This window comes from Pelodiscus sinensis, unplaced genomic scaffold, assembly GCF_049634645.1.
Source record: "Pelodiscus sinensis isolate JC-2024 unplaced genomic scaffold, ASM4963464v1 ctg46, whole genome shotgun sequence".
Taxonomy (NCBI): Eukaryota; Metazoa; Chordata; order Testudines; family Trionychidae; genus Pelodiscus; species Pelodiscus sinensis.
In genome coordinates this window covers 810,707-831,574 of record NW_027466036.1, presented here as the reverse complement: position 1 = coordinate 831,574, position 20,868 = coordinate 810,707, and the positions used below count along the sequence as shown (strand labels likewise).

Genomic DNA, 20,868 nt, shown 5'->3' with positions numbered 1-20,868 from the left:
CCTAAACCCTGAGACCAAGGGGTTTACAAGCCAGATACTCAAAGTTTGCTCCATTTCTCCCTCCCACAACCCTGCAGAACCTCAAAGGCAACTCCACAGTCCCAGCATGTGGTAAGGAGAGTGCCATGGCTTAGCTGGCTAAAGCCCCTGCTTAGTAAACAGGAGATCCTGTCTTCAACTCCCAGTGGTGCCTTGTTGCAGCCTTTGCTCACATTTTCCCAGGTCCTTCTGGGACACAGAAGAGGCCTCCCCTGGCCACCTATGGAACTGCTGGTTCAGGAAAAGGCTGATTGGGGAGGGGCCTTGGGAAAGAGGAAACCACAAGCCTGGAGCAGGTGCCATTGGTGGTCAGGACAGGCCTCTTCTGTGTCCCAGAAGGAGCATAAGTAAATCGGAGCAAAGGCTGCAACAAGGCACCAGCAGTTACTGACCCCAGGAGCTGCCTTTTATTAGGCAAGTGCTTTAACCAGCTAAGCCACTGTGCCCTCCTCAGACCCACCTCTAAACTGTTCTACTGCGCTTCTCACCTGCGGGGCTTGCAGCTTCCTTCTGCCCAACTCTCAGGCTCTCTAGGCCCTGACCCCCTGAGGGAATCACAAGGGTGTGTGGTGTTTGCTCTCCTGTCCCGGAAATTGCAGTCAGAGCCCTGCCTTGCCAGTGCCAGTCACAGCAGCCTCTCTACCCGCTCCAGGATTGTGGTTTCCTTCTTCCCAACACTCCTCCCCAATCAGCCTTTTCCTGAACCAGCAGTTCCATGGGTGGCCAGGGGAGGTCTCTCCTGTGTCCCAGAAGGACATAAGTAAATGTGAGCAAAGGTTACAACAAGGCACCACTGGGACTTGAACCCAGGATCTCCTGTTTATGAGGCAGGTGCTTTAGCCAGCTAAGCCATGGTGCCCTCCTCCAAATGGTTTTTTAAAATGGCTCCTTATGTTTGCAGGCAACACTTTTGACCCCCAAAGTGCAGCCGTTCCCCACTTCCCTCCAGCCATCGAGCCCAGGCAGTGTCATGCACCCTGGGCCCAGAAAGCTACAGCTCGGTGGGCAGGGGCCTTTGGCTTCCTTGCCCATGGGATGCTGTTGCAGGAAGGGCTGCTCAGCAGGGGTGGGGTTCGCCTGTGGAGGAAGGGAAGAGTATTTGGGTGCAGACTGGCTAACCTAGTGAGGAGGCTTTAAACTAGGTTTGATGGGGGCAGGTGCCCAAAGCCCACAGGTAAGTGAACAACATGGACACCTGGGAGATGGGGCAGAAATGGGAGAGAGCAGGGGCTGTAACCGCAGAGATAAATGAGGGACAAGGGACCACTGGGAAGCAAAATCTAATCTGTGTCTTAGATGCTGGTACAGACACACAGGACTATGGGTAATAAGCAGGAAGAAGTTGGTATCACAGGGACGTGGTGGGATAATACACTTTATTGGAATATTGGCACAGAAGGGTTCAGCTTGCTCGGGAGGCATTGGCAGGGAAAAAGGGAGGAGGAGTTTCCTTCGATATGAAACATGCGAACACTTGGCCTGAGGCGGAGATGGACACAGGAGTGGACTTTTCAGGAGTCTCTGGGTGAGGTTAAAGGGGTAAAACCCCAGGGTGATGTCACACTAGGCTTCTATTACAGACACCTCCCCAGGCAGAAGAGGTGCCTGAGGCTTTTTAAACAATTAACAAAATCATCCAAAGCACAGCTGGTTTCACACACACTCAGCCTCACCCACAGCTGGGAGGCAGTTTGCAGGGAGCTGAAAAGAAACTGCCTGGTAGAACCAAGGCTCAGGATGCTTCCGTGTCCAGATGTGCAAACAGCTGGCAGCCAAGTGCTGGTCTGTTCCTGCCCTCCCCAGGCAGGTGAATCCCCTCCTCTGGGTGTTACAGGCTGGATTTTTCCTGTCTGGCTTTTAGCCAGGGACCTTTTCTATGCCCGGCAAACATGACACCCACTGCACTGCAGAAACCAGCCCCCTGCCTTTTGCAGAAAGAGGCCCCTAGAAGCACTTAGCCCCCTTGTTGTCTCTGCCTGTAAAATAAAGGAACAAGGAAATCTCTACCACTGGAGAATGTGGGTATCGATCTCACATGCGAAGCGAGTGCTCTACCACTTCAGCTAATTCCCCTGCCCATGAAGAGTTTTCCTGCACCACCCACCTTGTTCCAGAGCCCGCAAAGTCCCGTCTGATAAACCTTCATATAAAACTCAGCAAATATCCGGAGACGTTGCTGTTCCCTTTACAAGACTCTGCACAGCTCAGTTCCAATCAGCCGGTCTTCCCTAGAGCCCAGAACATCGACTGCGGCAGCATCGCTCTTACGCCCAGTGTAGACACGGCCTGAGAGTGTCACAAACCAGCCCCGGACACATTCCTGGCTAGGACCAGTCACAGTCTGGGCTCAGTGAGGGTCCGTCCTACCTGAGACGTGTGTGACACAAAAGCCTCCTGTTCCCTGCCCAGTTCCCAACACTGGCTGCAGACCCAGCGATATTTGGTGCCTTGGCTGCTGTCCCTGCTGGCAGGGAGCTGTCCCGCACCTGCAGTTCATCCGCCTCCCGGAGAGGCAGCAGCTCTGTGAGGGGGAGAAGCCGGGGAATTTCCCTGCATGTGTAAAAACCATCACTGCCGGCCCGGGCTGGGCCAGTGCGCTGGCATCCCTCATGTCTGGAGCATCCCGCCAGGGAAAAACTGAAACCGCATCAGGAGATAAGGGGTCAGGGTCCCTCCTGGCAGGAGCTATAGGGAATGGGCTACCTCTACTTCTCCCCAGCAGGAAATACTGGACGGGGTCCCTCCACCCATCTCCAGGAGGAGCTATGGGGCCTGGGGACCCTCCACCCCCCAGCAGGAGCCAATGGGCGCCATGGGGGCTCACACACAAACAGGTGCACATGCCCTCAATATTGGTGCCCAGGGAAAAACTCGTTCCGCTCCTGGAACGGGAACAGCGACTAGCAGTGAGGTCCCTCCCAGGCAGCACCGTGTCAGATGGTTTTTTTTTGGCCTGGTGCCTCCTGAATGCCGGGAGCAGCTACCTGGCCCGAGGGGCTGCAGTTCTCTGGAGAGAGGGGCTGGGGCCGGTGGCTGCAGGAAAACCCTTGTGCTGTGTCTGTGGCTGAGCGGCACAAAGGAAGATACAAGATCCCTGGGGGCGGGGGGGGTCTTTGCCGGATGAACGTGCCTGAGGAAAGACGCTGGAAGCGCAACAGACACACAAAAGGGGACGAGGGGCAGTTTGAGTCACACACATGGCAGGTGGCGCAGCTCAGCCAGGGACCTTATCCACTCACAGAGCTTCACAGCTTCTCCACCCCGCAACCCCCCCCCCCCGGCGAACTGCCCCATGGGCCTTGCCCGCACCATGCTCAGGGCCTGGGGATTTTCTGTCAGTTTGCCAGACCAAATAACTAGCCCCCCACTGCTCTGGAGTCTCTGCCTCTCATGGGCCTTCTCATCCTCAGGCTCCTCTTTGTCCCCAGATAGACTCTGTTGTGCCACAGCCACCTCCCTCTGGCTGTCACTCCTGGGCCTTCTAGAACACAACGCACCCCTTCATTCTGACTCTGGCTTTTAGCACTCGGATCTGCACCTAACACCAGCATTGGCTAGTGAGGGGTCTGAACAGCTTCCATAGAAGGGGAGACAGCCACTGTGGAGCAGCCTTGCCAACTCTGTCAAAGAGCAGAGAAAGGTAAGTTCTTTATGACTGAAAGGAAATGATCACCCCAGGGGGAACTTGAACCCACAATTCCTGGCTTAGAAGGGCAGTGGCCACTCCTCTCCCCCTGAACCAGACATTCACCCTTCTAAATGGCCCTTCTTCAACTTATAGCTCCTGATTAAGCCCCTTTGAAGAAGCCAGATACACAGGAAGGGCTGATCTCACCCCTCTGAAAATCAGCTTTCCATGGGTATCTGTAGCTGGCTCCAAGTCATGGGCCTTGACGTCTCGTCTCCCTCCCGAAACCAGGGAAGTGTCTCATCAGGGAGCTACACTGGTGCTCACACTGCTCTTAGGGGTCCCACAGTGGCTGGGTGGGGAATGTCCGGTTGTTACTGAAGGGGAAGGACAGAACACAGCTACATTGCCGAGGGTGCGGAAGGCCGGCCTGGTGACGTCATGGGACTGCCCTGGGGGACCTCTGCAATGTGACCCAGGCTCCCAAGGCAGCAAGTGCAGAATCCCCTTCGATGAGCACAAGAGGTTCCAACTGGCCTGGTCTGAATCAGGCTGGACAGCCCCACTGCTGGAGTGTCAGAGCCAGACACTAGAGTTACAGGCATGTCTCTTGCACCCAGAAAGGTCCTGTCACAAGCTCCCTGCCACTCCCATCATGCAACAGGGGCAGATCCAGCCTCTTCTGTAAAAGCTGCTCTGGAAATCAGATAAAAGTGACAGTGGTGGGATTTGAACCCAGAATCTTTGAATGAGTGGACTGGTTCATTTCAAGCACCACTGTTTAGAGGGCTAACATGCTTATGCTTGTGCCACAGAACCCCAAAGTAAAGATAGATCCTCATCCTCTCCCTCTGCTTTGCAGCAGGGCAATTCCTGGGGTAGAAGAAAGGGAAAAGCTGAGCCAGAGGAACACACGCTCCCCCTCCCACACTCCGACCCCCCCATACCCAGCACCCTGCCCACAGTCTCAGCTGTGGCTTAACCCTGGTTCCAGAGAGAAGAGGTCAATGCAAACAGCCCCCTGGCAGTGAGGGAGTCAACACGTCAGTGGGTGGGGCAGGGAGCTGGGGGCAGAGCTGGGCTCTAACTCACTGAGTGACATTGGCCTGTTCAGTGAATCTCTCCCTGGCTCTATGGCCATGTCTGTACAGCAGGGACAGCAACACTCACAGCCCCACAGGAGGGCCCCTGGCCTAGCAATGTGGCCCCCTGAGCAGCCTCTGATGTTCCCTGCGTGAACCCCAGAACCAGCCCTGATTGACAGGGGCAGGGAGAGCAGCTCACACATGCCAAGGGGCTGGCCAGGGGCAGGACATGAGCCTGCAAGGCAGCAGTGGGTGGGTGGAGCAGGGATCTGGGGGCAGAGCTGGGCTCTAACTCACTAGGGGTGTGTCCCATAGCTCAGAATAAGCGATGCAATTCAGTACCTTATTTAGAGTCAATTTTGAAATAGCTTATTTTGTAATTTGGTGCTGGCTACACAGCACTTAGTTCCAAATAAATCACTGTTCTGAAACACCCCTTACTCCTCGTGCCATGAGGTTTGCAGAGACGTCGGAATAGCGAGCCCGTTATGGTTTGAAACAAGGGGCTTGCTCTTCAGATGCATCAGTGTGATATGAGCACCACGACCTAAACCTCCGAGCTAGCCGGCCCACGGGTGTCAGTCCCACAAGTGGCCCTTTTAGAAAGGTGCCTTGGGCAGCCCCAGAGATATTGTGGGCTCTGGAACAAGGTGGGTGGGGCAGTAGCAGCTTTTGCAGACAGGGGAATTAGCTCAAGTGGTAGAGCGCTTGCTTAGCATGCGAGAGCCAGTGGGATCAATGCCCACCTTCTCCAACTGCAGCTCAGCTCTTATCCCTTACTTTCACTGTCAGAGGCTCAGTGGCTTCCTATCTTTTCCTACCTGCTCTCCCAAACGAGACAGACCGGACTCCCCTTTCTTTGCCACCAGCAATTGCGATGGTGCAAAGCAGAGAGTGGAGCTATCAGGCTCTCTGGTGCAATGGAAAGCATGTTGGACTTTTAAGATGCAACAAAATACAGGACTATGTAGCACTTTAAAGACTAACAAGATGGTTTATTAGATGATGAGCTTTCGTGGGCCAGACCCACTTCCTCTGATCAAATAGTGGAAGAAAATTGTCACAACCATATATATCAACGGATACAATTAAAAAAACCGAACACATATGAAAAGGACAAATCAAATTTCAGAACAGAACGGGGATGCGGGGGGGAAGGTAAATGTCTGTGAGCTAATGATATTAGAGGTGATAATTGGGGAAGCTATCTTTGTAATGGGTAAGATAACTAGAGTCTTTGTTAGGACCCCGCCGTAAAGTGTCGAATTTTAGCATGAATAACAGTTCAGAGGATTCCCTTAAAAGTGCAGTTTTAAAAGGCTTTTGAAGCAGGATGCAGGTAATTAAGTCATTGAGATAATGTCCTTTCTGGTTGAAATGGCAAGAAACTGGTTTTTTTTCTGTATTTTCTTTCAGCTACCCTAGACTAACATGGCTACTTTTCTATCACTATTTTAAGCTGCAGTGATTCATGTGAGCCCAGCTAGACATTCAAAGTTTGTGGGTTCAAGTCCCACGAGTGTCACTTCAGCTGCTTTCTCATTTCCAGGGCGCAGCTTTTACAGAACAGGCAATCCTTAGGGTGAAACTCGGTTGGCTTGAGTCCAGACAGTTCCCAGCAGACCCCAGTGAGGATGGAGGGAAGGGCTGGTTCTTGTGGCTGGGGCTAGGAGTTGTTCTGAAAGGCTTCAGGCGCCATTAGATCGTTTTATCCCTCCCTGTCTCCTACCAGTGCTGAGCAACACTCAGGCTATGTCTGCCCTACACTGCTCTTCTGGGAAAAGCTACGCACATTTCAAAACCCAATTTGTGCAGCTTTTTCTTCTGCTTTTTTTTTTTTTTTTTTTTTTTTGGAAGAGGCTTTTCCAACATTTGGCCTATTACGCTGGGCAAGTCACACAAGGGAGGCAGCAGGCAGAGCCGGCCCAATGCACCAGCCTCCCAGGGCAGGGGAGGCCAAGGCACAAGCAGCTGCCTGGCCTGATTCATCTTCCTTTCCCAGGTTGGCACCCAGGGGCATTATCAGCTGACGTTACCCCCCGTCTGTCACATGAGTGCTGGGCTCATCAACAGGCTGGTCAGCAGCAGCTGCAGTTACCTGGGCACCGCAATAAGAGAAGACCCTGTGTTTCTGCCTGGCTTTGAACCAGGGACCTTTTGCGTGTTAGGCAAACGTGATAACCACTACACCACAGAAACACATTTCAAGGAGTGGAACTTGTCTGACTGTTCTGTTCCTGGCTCTTTCTAACACCCTGCTCTGCAGGGGAGGGGGATGCTCCTTGTGAACACTCCACCTCTTGTTCTCAGGGAAGCGCCTAATTTCCTCACCACCCCCTTGAGATTTGTAGCTCAAAGCTGGAGCTGCAGTGGAAGGAGGTGAAGCTACAGAAGCTGACGGGGAACAATCAGCGGGCGGAGGGTTATTTTTTCTCCCCCCTGGGCTGATGTGGCTAGAACCGGGGAGAAGAAAATCCTCTTCCCTTCTCCTCAGAAGATGGAAATTGCAGTTGGTTCTCTCTTTGGTTCTACTAAAGCTGGACCCCAGGACTAGACTTTTTCTTTCTAAAACCCTGGTGAAAACTGAGAGCCAATTGCTCACAGGCTGCAAATGTGAGTTAAGGAAGGGGGTCCATCACAGTCTGGGCTCAGTTAGGGTCCATCCCACCTGAGATGTGTGATACACAAAAGCCTCGTGTTCCCTGCCTAGTGCACAACATGGGCTGCAGGTATCTGTTTTGTGTGGGGGTGTAGCTCAGTGGCAGAGTGTTTGACTGCAGATCAAGTGGTCCTTGGTTCAAATCCAAGTGCCCCCTTAGGAAATCTTCCTTCAATAAACATTTACCTCTCCACTTCTATTGCCTCCTGGATTTCTGTTGTATGTGGACTCTTTAAATGAATACAAACCCTTAATGTTTTCTGGCACCAATACACATAAACCAGGCAAACCCGTCCCTCAGCTGGAACCAGCTCTAACCCGCTGTGTGTCTGGTTTGTGTTTCCAGCAATTCAACAAGGGTGTGATGTAAATGCCCATTGGCACGTCCTTGGTCTCTATGGGCTGGGCTGTGCAGAAGAACAAGAACCACACGCAGCTGGGGAGGACGGGCTGCCGTCAACCTTCTGGAGTTCGATTTAGTGAGTCCAACTAAGACCAGAGAGCACCTGACTAGGGGCCAGAAGTCTGCTCTTTGCTGCCTTTGTCTTCCTGCTGTGAGGACATGGCCAAGCTCAACTGAAGGAAGCTGCCTCCAGCTACATAAGGGGGGATGGTGGGAGGAGCAGACACATTGGCCAGGCACCACTGGGGGCTGCCTCCCTCACCTCCCCCATACCTGGCAGGTGCCTGGGCCTGCTTAGCCATGGGTCCGCACTCTAGGACAGCAAACACGGACACAAGGCAGGATTCTCTCATTCTAGGACCATTTGTTGGTTTTTACGCTTTCACAGCTACAGACTAGCAGGGCCTCATAGAAGGGAATGACTATGTGGCCCTCAGACCTTTTATTTGCTGTTGCCCAGGCACTGCTGAGGTGATGGCTGAGTGGTTAAGGTGCTGGACTTTAAATCCAATAGGGTTTCCCTGTGCAGGTTCAAATCCTGCTTACAATGAGGCCTGTGTTTTGGCCACACCTCTAACCAGAGCAACAAACCCCTGAGACACACTCCCCACACTCCCCATCCCCTGTCAATCCCCTTCTACTTCTTTCAGTGCCACGTCCAGACTGAAGAGGACACTCTTTCTACGAGGCAGAAGGGACGTGTCCAGAGAACAGGGTTTTCCAAAATTTGGTGCCATGTAGCAGCAGATGGCAGGAGCCAAAGAGGCTTGACAGCCTGTTCCATCCCAGCGCGCCGCCCTCCCAGCCTGCTGCTGCTGCTGCTCCAGGAGGGGGGGGGGGTGTCAAGCCATGTGCATCAGGGCGTTCATGGTGTCACGTGATACCAACACACAAAGCCCTGCCCCACCCCAGGAGCTACTGTCAGACAGGTACAGAACCTCTGTCCTTACCTTCTGCAATCAGCTGTTTCCAAGAGGGTGAGTGAGTCTGGGCAGGAAATGATTCCAGGATTCTGTTCCTGCCCTTGTGGACAGAGACACCTGGACCAAGCAGCAGCCCCAAAAGGTCCCTCCATAGCTCAGCTTATAGAGCAGAGGACTGGAGCAGCTGCCCCTCAGTGGCTGCTTTCACTCCACCTCTAAGGAGAGTTCTTTCCCCTTCCCTTGGCTGAGGGAAGGCAGACAAGGTGTTTCCAGGGGGAACAGACAGGTTCTCCACAGAGAGTCCAACTGACAGTTCAGCCACAAGGACAAGTGTTTCTGTCTAAACCTGGAATTGAACCAAGGACCTTTAAATCTTCAGTTTAACACTCTCCCCACCAAGCTAATTCAGCAGCTGATAGAAAAACTTTTCTCCACAGCAGCACACAAGAGAGCAGCTGTTGCCAGTGGCCCTGTAGGGCAAGATGAGCTTGACCAAGCCTCAAACCAGCTGGACTAGCCAGCCCACGTCACAGTGAGTCACTAGTGGCCCTGTCAGAGAAGAGCCCTTGGCAGCTGCAGCGACATCCCTGCAGCTGCCTGTGGTGTCTTTTCCAAAAGGAGCACTTGTGGGCCTGCTGGCTCAGGTGTTTAGTGCTTGATGCTAATAATGCCAAGGTTGTGGGTTCAACCCGTATGCTGGCCACAGGGGTATCTGGTTTGGTGTCTGGTTTTGTTGACAAAACTATACCTGCGTCTACACTACCACTGAGTTCTGTCGACATAACGTCGACAGAACTCAGCAGTTTTGTCGACGCTGGTAAACCTCATTTTACGAGGAATAACACCTTCTGTCGACAGAGCTCTGTCGACAGAAGGTGTTATTGCCTGTAGGGTTGCGTCTAGACTACAGGGTTTTGTCGACAAAGCAGCTTGCTTTGTCGACAGAACTGAATGTAGTCTAGACGTTCTTTGTTGACAGAAGCTTTGTCGACAGTATCTGTCAACAAAACCCTGTAGTCTAGATGTACCCTTTGTGTAGCTGCCTGCTATGGACAAGGAAGGAGAAACAAGCCCTGAGAGATGAAACAGCAGAAGGGAAGCATGGAGTGGTGTCAGCTGTCAGCCCCTCTTCCTATAGCACTGCCCATGCAGGAGAGAGAATGGGCAGTTTGAGTCACCAGCTCTGCCCCATGTGAAAATGGCAAGTGTTGTCTTACCAGCGAGGGAGAGGTGGGAAAGGGGCCTGAAGTAACCTCTTTGGTCACAGCTGCTGTAACATGTGACAATGAGGTGAGAAAAATGACTAGGCAGTGGCCATGGGAAACATCAGGCTGGTTTCCCTGAGTGGGAATCAGACCAGCAAGAGTTTTGTATCCCAGCCACGAGACCACCAGGGACACAGGACACATGCTTCTTTGCTCACCTGCACTAGCTTTTCACAGGATGAGGGGTCCCTTCTCCCTTGCCCAGAGGGGACAAGAACAGAAACCAAACAGAACATCAAGGCAGCCAGACTGGGCCATGCCAGTTGTCCAACTAGCCCAGGATCCTGTCTCAGGACAGCAGCCAATTTCATTGTCCCGAGGGAATCCTCAGGACAGACAGTTATTAAGTGATCCCTCCCGTCGCCCATTCCCAGCTTCTGGAATACACCAGCTAGGGACACCTGCCCTGTCCATCCTGGTTAAATGCTATTGATTATGGCTGCCAGGGATCCCAAAGTTGAGTAGCTCTGCATTAAGGATTCTTATTAATCTCAAGCAATGTAAAGCCAGAGTGTGATGGAACTGGAAAGGAAAATGTTTACACTCGAAGGAATTTTTTCCAAGGGGGCATTTGGAGTTGAGACAAGGACCAGTTGATCTGCAGTCAAAGACTTTACCACTGAGCTACACCCCCATGGAAGTTAACATCAGCAGCCAATGTTGGGAACTGGGCAGGGAACAAGAGACTTTTGTGTAAAACACAACCCACGTGCTACCCTTGGGCTTGGTCTGCACACTGAGCAGACGGGTGGGAGGGGTCTGATGCTGTCACATATGCAAGGCAAGTCACTCACCTGGCCCCTGGGGAGGGCGGGGGATTTGTATATTTTAGGAAGGGTCCTGAGTCCTGGCTCCCAGCCACGCACCTTGGCACAAAGACCAATGGCCCCTGCACAAAGTGCATTGTGGGAATAAGAGTTGGGGCAGCAGGAAAGGGGCCGGCCCCTCAGTACCGGGGCACAGGCAGGAGAAGATGGGAGACTCTTAATCTCAGGGTCATGGGTTCAAGCCCCATGCTGCGTGGTGCCCTTCCTTAACTCACATTCTCAGCCTGTGAGCAATTGGCTCTCAGTTTCCACCAGGGTTTTAGAAAGAAAAAGTCTAGTTCTGGGGTCCAGCTTTAGTAGAACCAGAGAGAGAACCAACTGCAATTTCCATCTTCTGAGGAGAAGGGACGAGGATTTTCTTCTCCTCAGTTCTAGCCACATCAGCCCAGGGGGGAGAAAAAATAACCCTCCGCCCGCTGATTGTCCCCCGTCAGCTTCTGTAGCTTCACCTCCTTCCACAGCAGCTCCAGCTTTGAGCTACAAATCTCAAGGGGCTGGTGAGGAAATTAGGCGCTTCCCTGAGAACAAGAGGTGGAGTGTTCACAAGGAGCATCCCCCTCCCCTGCAGAGCAGGGTGTTAGAAAGAGCCAGGAACAGAACAGTCAGACAAGTCCCATCCCTGGAAATGTGTTTCTGTGGTGTAGTGGTTCTCACGTTTGCCTAACACGCAAAAGGTCCCTGGTTCAAAGCCAGGCAGAAACACAGGGTCTTCTCTTATTGTGGGTGCCCCTGGTTCCAGGGTCTGCCCCTGGTGCAGGGCTGGGTGGCCTGTGTGCTGGCTTTCAGGAGCATGTGGGAGACAGTGAAACAGGTTAGGCTGAGATGGGAGGAGGCAGGGCTGTGAAACAGGTTAGGCTGAGATGGGAGGAGGCAGGGCTGGGGCTGAGACTTCTCAGCGGTGCCTTACCTGGGAGCAGGTCATTGCAGCCACTCAGTCCAGGGCCCACCCTGGAAGTGCCACTACTGTGGCTGTGCACATGACGTCCTGCCTCATTCCCAAACCCCAGCCACCCCGTTCCCCTCACTTTCTTCCCACCCAGCACCCTCAACTTGCTTTGACACCCTCCCTTGTTCCTGCTCCCTCTATCCTGGCCAGACACCCCACTCTGCTCCTGCATCCACGTTCCTTCTGCACCCTTTCTCCTGGCCACACACGGCTCCTTGGAGCGTCTCAAGCCAGGCCCTGCAAGGAGCCACCAGGGCAGGAACCAGCCCTTGGAGCTCGGCTTGCACCAGGTCTGGTAGTTTCCCACCACATCTCACCTGGGAAGAGGTGACTTGTTCTCCTTCCTTCTGATCTTACGTAAGGCAGAGGGGGGCAGAGGGTTTGGTTTACGTGCGGTACCCGGGGGTTGAGGGAAGGGAGGGGCTGGGGTGCCAGAGGCAGGCTCTGCCTGGGCAACTTATCTGGCTCACTCCTGGCCAGCAGCCCAGCACGTTTCTCAGGCAGCCTGCCCTGCCCCCGCACAGGCTGCAGGGGCCATGTGGGTTGGTGAATAGGAGCCTGAGTGGAGGGGGGATGGTGCTTCAAGTGGCCAGAAACCAGCCAATGGGATTGTGCCAGGAGCAGGGACACTAACAGCTTCACTCAGCTCTCAGGGTTCGTCTACACAGTGCGCTTGTTTTTCAATAGCTTGTTTCAAAGTAGCACGTCCACACGGCAGGGAAGCCTCGACTTAGAGCCCCAGGAGGCACTGGGGAGTAATGACTTTGAATGGCCCTGGGCAGGAGCTATTTCGAAATAGCTGCAGTGGAGCAGCCACTCTCCGGCTATTGCAAAATAGCTATTTTGGAAGAGGCGTTATCCCTCGGGCAATGGGGTTTACAGATTTGGAGCTAAGCCGTGGTGGCTTTTGGGGTGAGTGAGTAGGAAGAGGGAGGGGCACTGCAGGTGCTTGGCCCTCAGCTTGCAAAAAAAAAAAAATAACCTTGTGCAAGAAGCCCCTATGGGGCGAGGAATAACTCTTCTGGAAGAGGCCCTGTTTTCCGACGCTGCACTGTACATTTACTTGTGCAAGAACATGCAGGCAGTGTAGACGCTCTGTAAGCTTTTGTGCAAGAAGCGTAGACATAGCCCTGGAGCGGGATTGCAGCAGAAACCTGCCCCTGAGTGAAGACATGGCCTAATGGTGCAATTAGTTATACTCTGACACCAACAGCCCCGCTGCTGGTAACTCACAGAGGTTCTTGTTGCACTTAGAAGGGGTGTGGTCAAAACACAGGCCTTGCTGAGAGCAGGATTTGCGCAGCGAAACCCTATTGGATTTCAAGTTCAAAACCTTAACCACTCGGCCATCACAGCTACAAGCAATGACAAGCCAGGGAAACTGGTAACTAATCCCAGTGCGCAGGCCTAACGTCACCTGCCATAGAATTCACACAGCAAACCATTGCAACAGCTGTGCAGAGGAGTCCTGGCTGTTTCGGTCTTAGGCTGCCTTGGACGTGAGTTCTGCTTCAAGGTCTTCCCTCCTCCTTCTTGGTCTTCCTTTGCCTTTTCCTTCCTCTTCTCTTCTCCCCTTTTCCTTCTTCTTGCTGGTCTCCTTCTTGGACCCCAGTTTATATAGAGAAACTCAATACTGCTTAGTTCTACCTTAACCAATTATTTTAGTATAATTTCACTAACCAATCAGAACATACTGTAACAGAATTACCTAACCAATCAGACCCCACCACCTTAGCTGATTTACACCTAGCAAAATCAATTATCTAGCAGACAGAGACAGATCCAAACCAGACTATCACCTGGACAAACAACACTACTCGAGGGGGTGGCAAAATGGAATCTAGGAGGCCAGACTCCTTCGTGCTTCGCCAGGACCATGCACGGGACGGGCAGCACCCCAGGATCTGCATGCGCCAGGATCAGTCCCACTCCCCGCCGGCCAATTCTTTTCCTCCTGCTTCCCCCCTGGACATCCCCGCTCACCCCCACCCTCTGTCGGCCTGGCGGTTCTCCCCAACTTCTCCTCCTGATCTACCCCGCCAACCCTGCTGCCTCAGGTCAGTTCTCCCCCCGCATCTTTCCCAGCCAGCCCCACTGATCCCCCCTCCCCACAGCCAGCCCTGCTTCCGCCAGCAGAGCCAGAGTAATCCAATAAACCCTGCACCACCACATCGTGTACTGGAAAGAGGCTCGTTTATTTTCAGAAAGGCGACACCATCTTTGGAATTTTGTATCCATATTCTCATTCTGGATGGTGAATGCACCAGGCTCTCTCCATTCCGACACATGGCAGCGCCTTAAACCTCACTGGCACTGGCAGCAGCAGGGATATTTAAAAGGCTTTTACATTTGTATTCAGGATCTGTGCGCACCTTGATCTGTCCCACTCCCTGCTGGGTGATTCTCTCCCCCCCCCCCAAGCCAGGCCAGCATGACCCTTCTCTCCTGGCACCATCAGCCCTGCTTTCACAAGCCAGTAGCCCCCCTGCCCTGCAATATCCCCCATAGTTTAGACCTACTGAACAGCTACAGGCCTTCCAATGGGGTCAGAGAAAAACCACATTGTCACATAGGACCTTTCCAGGGCAGCAACATCAGGATCCATAAGCACAGATAAAGGAACTAAATGCAACTGTGAAGGGACTCGAACCCTCAATTTTCTGATCCGAAGTCAGACACCTTATCCATTAGGCCACACAGTCTTGACTTACAGAAGACTGGACTTCCTGCAATGTGTGGGTAGAGAAAAGTCTCGCTAGTCCAGTGGTCCCCAACGTTTTGGGGCTGCCGGGTGCCTGGGGGTGGGGCCGCTCATGTACCACACGTCCAGGGGCAGGGCCGCTCGTGGTCCACATGCCTGGGGGCGGGGCCAAGCATGCGCCACGCACCCGGGGCCAGCACCGGATTGTGCTGCGACCCCAGGCAGGGGCTTTCCAGGTGCCGTGGGCCTGCGGCCAGCACCGGCATGTGCTGTGATCCCGGGCAGGGGCCGCCCATGCACCTGGGGCTGGCACCTGCCACACGCCTGGAGGCGGGCCAGCCCAGATTGCTCCACGAGCACACATAAATGGCATAAATGGAGCGTCCACACTACCACTATTTCAAAATAGCTATTTCGGAAGAGGCGTTATCCCTCATGCAATGGGGTTTACAGATTTGGAAATAAGCCATGGCTGGCTTCTGAGGTGAGTGAGTCGGAAGAGGGAAGGGCCTCTGGAGGCACTTGGCTCACCGGCTAGCTCTGCTTGTGGGAAAAAAAATAGATACCAAATATCACTGGAGAATGTGGGTATTGATCCCACTACCTTTCACATGCTAAGCAAGTGCTCTACCATGTCAGCTAATTCCTCTGCTGTGCTACTACTGTACCTCTTGGTGACCCTTCCCTTCTTCACAGGGACGTCTGTCTTCTAGGTAGGTTAGTCAAGGGAAAGGAGAAGGCTCCAATGAGGCTCCTCCTCACACTCGTGCTTGTGACCCTCATTCCTTCTCTGGCCTCAAGGGCAGATCTCAAGAAGGAGAATCCCTGCAGCAAAGCCATGGGGGGGGGGGCTCTGAGATGGCCCCTGCCCTGCAGCAAAGCCATGGGAGGGGGGGGGGGCTCTGAGATGGCCCCTGCCCTGCAGCCTGTCCCACCTGGCCATTGTCATGGACTCTCTGTGAGGTCATCACCTCCCAACCTCCATTAGCCAATAAGCTGAGGGGCTGCAAAAGGCCCTTGTGATGTCACTGCCACACCCACCCCTGCCCTCCAGGGCTAATGTCCTGCCCCAGGCAGCCCCTTTGCATGGCTGAGCTGCTCCCAGGGGTGAAAGTGACACATTTCTTACAGGGACTGTTCTATTGGGCACCACCCCTTGGGCGGGGGGAGGCTCAAGGCAGGAAGTTGGGTGAGGGGTTGTGATAGGACAGTACCTGTAAGAAATTAAAATGTGGAGTGTGGGAGGCTCAAGGCAGGGATTTTGGGAGAATGGAGCTCAGATCAGGGTGAGGATGTGGGAGGGTACAGAAATCAGGGCACAGGATTAGGGATGTGGCAAGGCTTGGGTTGTGTGGATCAATGGGACTAGAATCCCAACTCCCTCTGTTCTGGGCTCCCTGAGGCCCATTAATACACAAAGGCTTTCTCTGCAGTGCGCTGGGGGGAGAAACCCCTGAGCCACTGACATGGACTGACCTGGGTGCAGGCGAACGACGCGGGTTTCAGTAAAGCTGAATCCAGGACTCAGCAAGGCAGGCCGGGTGCTCAGTAACCCCAGACAGACGTGCACATCCCCACGCTGTCAGCAGCTGCTGTGGCACTCTAGAAATCTACCACTAGATCTAAGTCCCCTCCCGCAATTCCCCACGTGCCAGGCACCAGCCAGTCAAAGCCAGGGCTCTGGGCTCTCAAGCAGACAGAGTGCTGGGGGTGAGGGGTTTGTGTCTATTTAGGGAAAGTTCCTCGGTCCCACATTCCAGGCACGTGCCGTGGCACAAAGACCAACGGTCCCTGCACAAAGTGTGTCACAGGGATAAGTGTTATCCCCGGGAACAAGCACCTGATGACCAACATACCCAGGTGCCCCCCAGGTCAGCATCCCCACGTGCACTGACACAGACTCCCTGGCACAGGAGAATCCCAAGTCTTGGTTCTGCCAGCCAGAGGTTCCCCTCTTCCGCTTCTTGTCATCTCCTGCAAAACACCCCACACCGGTGAGTGGGGATAAACCCAGCTGTGCTGCAGAGCGGCTGTTAGGTGGGGAAAGAGAGGGCCCCCTTGGCCTCCCCGAGCAACTCACACATGTACGAAAACTGTGGTTGAAAGTACAAACGTAGGTGGCAGGATGGCTGAGTGGTCTAAGGCATCAGGCTCAAGTTGCTGTTTTTCCCTCAGTGGGGTGGTCTGCTCCCCAAAGGGAGGTGTGGGTTGAAATCCCTCTCCTGACGCTTCCTCTCCTTTCTATCCAGAGAAGTGACCTCATTTCCCCCTCTCTCCTAACACTGTACAAACACAAAGCTTGTAAGAATCCTTGCTCAGCATTTCTCTGAGGCTGCATCTACACAGCAGCGTTCCTTGGGCATAACGGCCATTACACTGCAATAACAATGGGAGCGTCTACACAGCAATTCCATTATTCCGACATCTGTAACGCTCCATCCAGACCCGTGGTCTGAGGATCCAGGAGGTTTCCAGGCTGCAGACAGACAAGCCCACAGGCAAAGACAAAGCAAAGTCCCAGCCACTTCCTGCTCAGCCCAGCAGGGTCTCTGTGTGGCCCCTAGACTTTTTGTTTGCCATTCCCCAGGTGCAGGGGCCCAGATTCAGCAACACTCACAGGGCCCACAGGAGGGGGCTGGTTTGCTGCTTCACCCCACGGCCCAGCAATGAGCCCACAGACTCCTCCTGTGCTCGGGGAGCCAGGTTTGCTGTGTGGATTCTGTGGGGTAGGTGATGTCAGGCCTGGGCACTGGGATTAGTTACCAGTTTCCCAGACCTGAGGGGGTCCACTACCCTCACAGCTGTGGTGGCCGAGTGGTTAAGGTGTTGGACTAGAAATCCAACAGGGTTTCCCTGCGCAGGTTCAAATCCTGCTCACAGCAAGGTCTGTGCTTTGGCCACACCCCTGGCTAGAGTGACCCTTCTGCTAGGAGTGCTGGTAGCAGCCAGGGCTGGGTTTGATTTCTAGGGGTTCCTTTTCATCCCTCTCACACACAACTGGCTCTAGCACAGAGCTGCTGGGCCTCAGGGAGGCACAAGCACTAGAGATGAGTTGCAAGTGTGTTAGTGCTCCCTTCGCATGGGGGGGATTCCCTCCCACCTGCTGGCTGGTGCTCAGGGAGCGTCTTTCCTGCTGCCCCATCTCTCATTCCCACAAAACATTCTTGTGCAATGCCGTTACACCCATTATTTTCAGGAAGAACAGCATTGCGCACGAGGGTTTTTGAGGCGCAAAAAGGGGCAGTGTAGACAGCTCCTTCTGAGGCAAGAGCCTCTTCCATATATATGGTGGCTCATTAGCTATGCAAATAAGGCTTGGCAATAGTCCACGCTTAGCCTCATTTGCATATTACTCACACAAGAAGCCACAAATGTAGACATAATCATGGAGTGTGAGGACCTCACACCAATCCAGCCTGCCCCAGCAAGTCCTACTGAGAATTCATCTCAGATTGCAGGATTCAGAGTCCTGAGCACTGCCCCTCACACCATGGGACCTAGACAGGGAACCTGTGTTGGGTACCTGGGCACTCAGGTCTCAGACTGGCCTCTGCTCTCCTGGCTTCCATCCAGCTGCTTCATCTCTCTGGCTACTTCTACATGGCACATTTACTTCGGAATAGGCTATTCTGGAATAGTTATTCCAAGATCGCGTCTTTCGAAATAGCACGTCTGCACTGCAGGGAAACCTCAGAATAGTCCGAGGAAGGCTCCTCTAATATAGAAGAGTTATCTCAAGTAAGAGCTGCAGGAGGAATAACTTGCAATAGCCCTAGAGAGGGGCTATTTTAAAATAGCAGCAGTGAAGCATCTACAGACGCCTTATTTTGAAATAGCTAATTTGGAACAGGCTTTATTCTTCGTAGAATGAGGTTTGCAGAAGTCGGAATAAGCCGTCTGTTACTTCAGAATTATTTTAAAATAACGGAATTGCTGTGTAGACTCTGGGGGCTTGTGCCTGTGACATGGCTCGCCGAGAGGCAGGAAGTGCTCGATCTTAAGCAAATGGCCAAGGAGCAACGCTTTACGGCAAAAAACACAAGAACTGCTCTTGGGCTGGATCCCCAGGTCACTCAGAGCGCCCGTAGCCACTTCCCTGCCTCTCCCTTCGCTGCTCTTGCACTTAGCCCAAGAGTCGAGAAGCTGCACTCTCCCACCCAGAAACCTCTGGGACTTCTCTCCCTCCCAGCTCTTCATGTCATGGAGAGTGCAAGGAAGCCACTCCCCCCATCATCACTTCCGATCTTGTCCAAATGGCCAAGAAGTTATGCTTTACCCCAAACCACGCAGGCCCCTCTCACCTAGAGCACAAAGGTGCAGGCATGGGTGGTGCAGTGGTGAGCATTGCTCCCTTCCAAGCAGTTGACCTGCATTCAATTGCCAACCAGTGCACTCTGAGGAGGAAGCAGCAAAGCTTCTCAGGGAGGTTTCCCTTTAACCCCCCCAAAACGGGCCTGAGTGGGTCCTGCAGCTGCAGGCTGCCTTGCACAGCTTCCCATCCTCTCCTGGAGGCAGGAAGCCCTCAATCGTAGCCAAACTGCCCAGAAGCAAAGCTTTATGGCAGAAAACCTGAGCACAGCTCTTCGTCCAGATCCCTGGGCCACGCAGAGCATCCAGCAGCCGCTTCTCTGACTCTCCCTTCACCTCTCTCATCCTTCGGAACTGAGCTTCCAGCCCCACTTGTTCAATTCCACTTTATGCTTCTTGACTTTTTCAATCTAAGGACTTTGAAGAAAGACTTCAAATATCTGCTCCAGTGGCGCAATGGGTCAGCGCACAGTACTTATAAGGCAGTGCTTGTGGTAGACATGCTGAGGTTGTGAGTTCAAACGTCGCCTGGAGCAGTAGCTTTTAGTCCCCGCTGGTCTGGCCCCTTCCAGTGAACGCTGGGGGAGCTCAGAGGAGGGTCTTTGTTGCCCATTTTCTTCCCCCCACCCCCATCAGCAGCCACCGTCCCTTTCAGCCACTGGAGAAGCTCATGAACAGAGACAAGCTACTTTGTCCCATTTCCCACTTCTTTTCCCAGTCCGACCCAATAGCTGAAAGGGGCGGAGGCTGCTGATGGAGATGGGGAAGATGGTTCTCTCTCTGGTTCTACTAAAGCTGGGCCCCAGGACTAGACTTTTTCTTTCCAAAGCCCTTATGAAAGCTGAGCCAATTGCTTGCAGACTGAGAATGTGAGTTAAAGAAGGGCATCGCCCAGCATGGGGCTTGAACCAATGACCCTGAGATTAAAAGTCTCATGCTCTACCAACTGAGCTAGCCAGGCTGTGTGCAAAAAGTTTCCTAATATCCCATCACAGCATAACAAGAGCCAAGTGTTCTCCACTGCCTGACTTCAGACTCTTTTTTGCCCCTAATGTGGGGTTCTGGTCTGTGAAGAGGTTTGAACTCTAACCCCACTCCCAACACACCCACTTCTTTCCCCACAAGGAACGGCCCCATTTCCATCTCTCCAGGGACAGGGGAAGGGCTCTGGCCTGTTCTCTGCAAAATGCTCAGCCTGTTTCATTTTCTGCAGGAACGAGTGGGATCCATGCGCCCTGTCGCCAGTGAGAGGTATGTGTCCTCTTCCCCCTTTCCACAGACACAGCAGGCCAGGGGGATGTGCACTTGCAGTGGCCCCTTCCTACGTGGCCGGGAAGAAAGCAGCTTGGACTGACGGGCGAGTCTCACTTGCTGATCAGACTCCCAGGGCCTGAGCTCTGGGGCCAGCCCGGGGCGGGAGGGAGAGGGGGTGTGAAGAAATTCCAGGGGAGGGGGAAGAGGTGACCCAGCCCTCCCCCCATCAATTTTTTTTCTTTTTTGCTAAAACAAGTTTTGCTTCTATTTGGGGGGGGGGGACATGAGGGTTTTTCAAAAATCAAAAAGGGGGGAGTGATGCTGAATAGTTTGGGAACCACTGCAAGGGGACAACCCAGCAGGGTCTCAAAGGGAGTGCTGCAGGTGAGGTTTGAACTCACAACCTCAGCATGTCTCCTACAAGTACTGCCTTATAAGTACTGTGCACTGACCCATTGCACCACTGGAGCAGATATTTGAAGTCTTTCTTCAAAGTCCTTAGATTGAAAAAGTCAAGACGCACAAAGTGGAATTGAAGTTTCTGCCTGTGCCCTTGTTCTTTCTTTTCACAGGCAGAGCCGGGGGACTCCGCACATCCAGAGACCCCTCCCTCTTCCTCTCTGGTCTCTGAAATAACCCACCCTAGTGGGGCACAAAGCTGCTGGAGGCCAGAGCACTAGAGATGAGTTGCACGTGGGTTAGTGCTCCCTTTGCACGTGAGAGGTAGGAGGATTCACTCCCATCTTCTCCCACCTGCTCGCTGGTGCTCAGGGGTTGGCCCCTTTCCTGCTGCCCCAACTCTTATTCCCACAATGCACTTTGTGCAGGAA

The 20,868-nt window shown here is 53.4% G+C and overlaps 1 protein-coding gene and 8 non-coding genes across 11 annotated transcripts in view; 4 read left to right on the top strand and 5 right to left on the bottom strand.

Annotated features, from left to right (window-relative positions):
- Window positions 1-20,868, bottom strand: part of LOC142826092 (general transcription factor II-I repeat domain-containing protein 2A-like) — a 293,839-nt gene that overhangs the window by 178,294 nt on the left and 94,677 nt on the right. The gene's annotated exons all lie outside the window — the stretch shown is intronic.
- Window positions 825-898, bottom strand: TRNAM-CAU (transfer RNA methionine (anticodon CAU)). The gene has a single exon. It is a non-coding gene; the product is annotated as a tRNA-Met (tRNA).
- Window positions 6,879-6,951, bottom strand: TRNAV-AAC (transfer RNA valine (anticodon AAC)). The gene has a single exon. It is a non-coding gene; the product is annotated as a tRNA-Val (tRNA).
- Window positions 7,497-7,568, top strand: TRNAC-GCA (transfer RNA cysteine (anticodon GCA)). Its single transcript has one exon. It is a non-coding gene; the product is annotated as a tRNA-Cys (tRNA).
- Window positions 11,459-11,531, top strand: TRNAV-AAC (transfer RNA valine (anticodon AAC)). The gene has a single exon. It is a non-coding gene; the product is annotated as a tRNA-Val (tRNA).
- On the bottom strand, window positions 14,405-14,477 carry TRNAR-UCG (transfer RNA arginine (anticodon UCG)). Its single transcript has one exon. It is a non-coding gene; the product is annotated as a tRNA-Arg (tRNA).
- Window positions 17,277-17,358, top strand: TRNAS-AGA (transfer RNA serine (anticodon AGA)). Its single transcript has one exon. It is a non-coding gene; the product is annotated as a tRNA-Ser (tRNA).
- TRNAI-UAU (transfer RNA isoleucine (anticodon UAU)) lies at window positions 19,227-19,320 on the top strand. The gene is made up of 2 exons: window positions 19,227-19,264; window positions 19,285-19,320. It is a non-coding gene; the product is annotated as a tRNA-Ile (tRNA).
- Window positions 19,673-19,745, bottom strand: TRNAK-UUU (transfer RNA lysine (anticodon UUU)). The gene has a single exon. It is a non-coding gene; the product is annotated as a tRNA-Lys (tRNA).